Consider the following 5,813-nt stretch of genomic DNA (forward strand, 5'->3'; position numbering starts at 1 on the left):
TTCGCATAAGCTAAGTTGAACGTTAGTAACTAACCATGATGATTAGCATACCGGGGCTAACACTAGATGGTTTTTTCCGAATTGCAAAAAACGACAGGAACAAGACTTGTTTGCAGGACAGTAAGATACAATATTTAGTTTGTGTATTATAGGAAGTGGGCTTTTTTTGGCACAGGACACAGTGGGGAGAACAAGTAATTTGGATTAACTTGGCGATGTTTGCAGGTTTTTGTCCCTACTTACAAAGCATGGTAGAAGGTCTGTCATTTTTATCATAGGTACACCTTCATGTGAGATACGGGATATAAAACAAAAATCCAGAAAATCACATTGTATGATTTTTAAGTAAATTAATTTTGGCATTTATTGCATGACATAAGTAATTTGATCACCTATCCAACCAGGTAAGAATTCGGCTCTCAACAGACACTGTTAGTTTTTCTTTAAGAGCCCTCATGGTTCTCCACTCATACCCTGTATTAACTGACCTGTTTGAACTCGTTACCTGTGTATAGAAAGACACCATGTCCACACACTTCAATCAACAGCCTTCTGCACCTTCCAGCAATGGCCAAGACAGAGAGCTGTGTACGGACATCAGGGATAAATTGTAGACTGTACAAGGCTGGATTGGCTACAGGAACAATAGCCAAGCAGCTTGGCTGAGAAGGGCAATAACTGTTGGCACAATTATATAGAAATATGGAAGAAGTTCAAGCATGACGGTGCAATACCCTCGTCTGGGGCTCCATGCAAGATCTCACCGTCGTGGGGCATCATGAATCATGAGAGAATGTGAGGGATAGCCCGAACTACAACGGAAGGACCTGGTCAATGACCTGAAAGAGCTGGGCCACAGTCTCAAAGAAACATTAGTACACCCTGGCCCGTCGTGGATTAAAATCCTGCAGCGCACGCAAGGTGCCCTGGCTCAAGCCCGCGTCATGTCTCAGGCACGTCTGAAGTTTGCGCGCAATTGACGCATTGGGATTGATCCAGGGGTGAATGGGAGAAGTCATGTGGTCTGATGAGACAAATAGAGCTTTTTTGCTTCTAAACTCGCACTCGCGTGTTTGGAGGAATAGACGGATGGAGTCAACCCAAGAACACAATCCCAACGTGAAGCATGGAGGTGGAAACATCATTCTTTGGGGATGCTTTCTGCAAAGGGGACAGGACGACTGCACCTGTATTGAGGGGAGGGATGGGTGGGGCATGTATCGCGAGATCTGACCACAACCTCCCTTCCCTCAGTAGAGCATTGAAGAGTGGTCGTGGCTGGGTCTTCCCGCATGGACAACGACCGCGAAACACAGCCAGGGCAACTATAGGACGTGGCTCCGTAAGAAAGCATCTCAGTCCTGGATGGCCCTAGCCTAGTCTTCAGACCTGAACCCAATAGAAAATCTTTGAGGGAGCCGAAAGTCCGTATTGCAGGCGAAAAGCTCCGAAACCTGAAGGATCTGGAGAAGGTCCTGTATGGAGGAGTGGGCCAAAAATCCCTGCTTGCAGTGTGTGCAAACCTGGTCAGGAACTACAGGGAACGTATGATCCTCTGTAATTGCAAACTAGGTTTTCTGTAACAAATATTCAGTTCTGGGCTTTTCTGATGTATAAATCTTTTGTCATGCAATAAAATGCAATTAATTACTTTAAAATCATTACGAATGTGATTTTATTGATTTTGTTTTAGGATTCCCTTCTCTCAAGTTTGAAGTGTACCTATGATAAAAATTACGACATCTACATGCTTTGTAAGTAGGAAACCCTGCAAAATTGTCAGGTGTATTAATACTGTTCTCCCCACTGGTATATAGCTAGGCGGTGCAGAGGAAGCACAAAAATGTCAAGTCTCCAGTCCGCGCCAATGTAATAGGAAGGTTCTCTCTGCTTACCCGAACGACAAGCGGTAACCTGTCCCAAGTCTAGGTCGCGAAAGGCTCCTTAACAGTCTACTCCCCAAGGCCATAAGACTGCTGAAAGCACTATCAATGGCCACACGGACTATTTTGCATTGACCCACCTCCCTCCCTTTTTTTGTTTTTCCAAAGCCCGCTGCTAACTGGCTGATTTTTATATCTAGACAGTCACTTTACCCTTACCTAATGTCAATTTATCTCGACTAACCTGTACCGCACATTGACCCAGTACCTTGTATAAACCTCATTTTTGTATATTTTTTACTTTAGTTATTGTTGTAAGTTTCTTGAACTGCATTATTGGGTTAAGGGGGTTGTTAACGAAGCATTTTCCAGTAAGGGTCTACCTACGACTGTTGTATTCGTCTGTGACAAATAAAATGTGATTTATATTGAAGAAGGCAAAGTGGAAATCTGCATCGTTGGTCAGCAACATCTTGTTGCATCTGGACGGTGCGACGGAGTGAATGACACGGCAAGGGCTTGGAGGTGACACGGGGCAGGGCTTGGGAGTGACACGGGGCAGGGCTTGGAGTGACACGGGGCGGGCGCTTGGAGTGGAACACGGGGCAGGGCTTTGGAGTGAACGGGGCCAGGGCTTGGAGTGACACGGGGCGGGCTTGGAAGTGACACGGGGAGGGACTTGGAGAAGTGACACGCAGCATTGAGTGACTGACTAAGCAGTGCAAAAACGGAGTCACTATTTAAAAAGGACATTGTGATTTTGACCGGAGAGGCAAATTCGAATTTAACACAAAAACTTTGAAATAGCGTAATAGATGGTCAAATAAGAACCCAAACGCGGGTCCTGTGCATCCATACCAGTGTATACTAGTAAAATACGATATACTGGCCCAGCTTCTCTGCTTCCACTGGCCCCTGGGAAGCTCACTCTACGTTAAAGGCAGGAGGCTCACATTTTGATTAAAAAGAATATATATCATGCTCAAAAAAAATAAAGTGAAACCTTAAAACATACACAACTGTACCTCCAAGTCAATCATGGACTTCTGTGAAATCACCAACTGTCCACTTAGGAGCAACACTGATTGGACAATAAATTTCACAGCTGTTGTGCAAATGGAATAGACACAGAGGTGGAAATTATAAGGCAATTAGCAAGACACCCCCAATAAAGGAGTGGTTCTGCAGGTGGTGACCACAGACCACTTCTCAGTTCCTATGCTTCCTGGCTGATGTTTTGGTCACTTTTGAATGCTGGCGGTGCTTTCACTCTAGTGGTTAGCATGAGACGGAGTCTAACAACCCACACAGTGGCTGCAGGTAGTGCAGCTCATCCAGGATGGCACATCAATGCGAGCTGTGGCAAGAAGGTTCTGCTGTGGTCTGTCAGTAGTGTCCAGAGCATGGAGGCGCTACCGGAGACAGGCCGTACATCAGGAGACGTGGAGGAGGCCGTAGGAGGGCAACAACCCAGCAGCAGGAACGCGCTACCCCGCTCTTTTGTGCATTTGTGCAAGGAGGAGCACTGCCAGAGCCCTGCAAAATGACCTCCAGCAGGCCACAAATGTGCATGTGTCAGCATATGGTCTCACAAGGGGTCTGAGGATCTCATCTCGGTACCTAATGGCAGTCAGGCTACCTCTGGCGAGCACATGGAGGGCTGTGCGGCCCCACAAAGAAATGCCACCCCACACCATGACTGTGTATTCCGCCGTGTKTCTTGAAAGCTCAGGTTTTTAGGTCAGGTCTTCTGTTGAATGTGTCCTTACACAGTGGGCACAGGACAGTGCTGTTCCAGTGTCTGCTGATAAAGGCCTTTATTGGTTGATCCCTTCCACTGGCTTGGATGGAATTCTGTGATCCCTACCTTACCCAGAACAAGTCCCACCCACTAGACTACTTTAAGATGCTACATGCTATCACAGGCATTTGTACAGTGTCAAGAAAAAGTATATGAACCCTTTGGAATTACCTGGATTTCTACATAAATTGGTCATACAATTTGATCTGATCTTCATCTAAGTCACAACAATAGACAAACACAGTCTTCTTAAACTAATAACACACAAACAATTATACGTTTTCATGTCTTTATTGAACACACCGTGTAAACATTCACAATGTAGGGTGGAAAAAGTATATGAACCCTTGAATTTATTAACAGGTTGACCCTTCTTTGGCAGCAATAACCTCAACCAAACCTTTTCTGTTGCGCATTAGACCTGCACAACGGTCAGGAGGAATTTTGGACCATTCATCTTCACAAAACTATTTCAGTTCAGCAATATTCTTAGGATGTCTGGTGTGAACCGCTCTCGAGGTCATGCCACAGCATTTTAAATTGTATTGATTTCAGGACTGACTGGGACACTCCAGAAGGTGTATTTTCTTCTGTTGAAGCYATTCTGTTGTTGATTTASTTCTGTGCTTTGGGTTTTTGTCCGGGTGCATCACCAAGCTTCTGAAGAACTTCAATGGGAGGACAGATAGCATTTCATTCTCCTGCAAAATGTCTTGATAAACTTGGGRATTCATTTTTCTGTCTGATGGCAAGCTGTCCAGGCCCTGAGGCAGCAAAGCAGCCCCAAACCATGATGCTCCCTCCACCATACTTTACAGTTGGGATGAGGTTTTGATGTTGGTGTACTGTGCTTTTTTATTTCTCCACACATAGTCTTGTGTGTTCCTTCCAAACAACTCAACTTTAGTTTAATCTGTCCACAGAATATTTTGCCAGAAGTGCTGTGGAACATCCAGATGCTCTTTTGCGAACTTCAGATGCGATGTTTCTTTTGGACAGCAGTGGCTTCTTCCGTGGTGTCCTCCCATGAACATCATTCTTGTTTAGTGTTTTACGTATCGTACACTCGTCAACAGAGATGTTAGCATGTTACAGAGATTTCTGTAAGTCTTTAGCTGACACTCTAGGATTCTTCTTAACATCATTGAGCATTCTGCTATGTGCTCGTGCAGTCATCTTTGCAGGACGGCCACTCCTGGGGAGAGTAGCAACAGTGCTGAACTTTATCCATTTATAGACAATTTGTCTTACTGTGGACTGATGAACATCAAGGCTTTTAGAGATACTTTTGTAACCCTTTCCAGCTTTATGCAAGTCAACAATTCTTAAGTCTTCTGAGATCGCTCTTGTTCGAGGCATGGTTCACATCAGGCAATGCTTCTTGTGAATAGCAAACTCAAATTTTGCTGAGTTTTTTTTTAATAGGGCAGGGCAGCTCTAACCAACATCTCCAATCTCGTCTCATTGATTGGACTCCAGGTTAGCTGACTCCAATTAGCTTTTGGATAAGTCTTGGGGTTTACATACTTTTTGCAAACTACACTCTGAATGTTTAAATTATGTATTCAATATAGACAATAAAAATAAAATAATTTGTGTTATTAGTTTAAGCACACTGTGTTCATCTATTGTTGTGACTAAGATGATCAGATAAAATGTTATGATTAATTTATGCAGAAATCCAGGTAATTCCAAAGGGTTCACATACTTTTTCTTGCCACTGTATCTGTAAACAATCTGGGTTTTCCCCTTTCCATCTGTGGAGCAACCATATCTATAAAATGACTTCCTTGAAATTCACTATTTGAATCCTAAATATATCTTTAGACGCTACGTATGTAGTTCTACCCATACAATATTGATTCACAGTTTTCCACAGACAGATGATGCTTTTAATCCAGTGTAGGTAGAGACCAGATATCCAGGATGTGTTTTTTGACCTACCCTTGTATATTATGGAACACATTTAGTATTTACATGTGGAGAAGTAACTTTAAACGTATTTGTAACATTGTCAATCCTCAGATTTAAGTCAGAATTTAACAAAGATCAAAGAAAGAACAATACTTTTTTAAATGATAATCACCAATGTCCAGGTTAATATTTTTATTTCTGTACTTACCTGGGTG

This window comes from Salvelinus sp. IW2-2015, linkage group LG11, assembly GCF_002910315.2.
Source record: "Salvelinus sp. IW2-2015 linkage group LG11, ASM291031v2, whole genome shotgun sequence".
In the NCBI taxonomy this organism is placed as follows: domain Eukaryota; kingdom Metazoa; phylum Chordata; class Actinopteri; order Salmoniformes; family Salmonidae; genus Salvelinus; species Salvelinus sp. IW2-2015.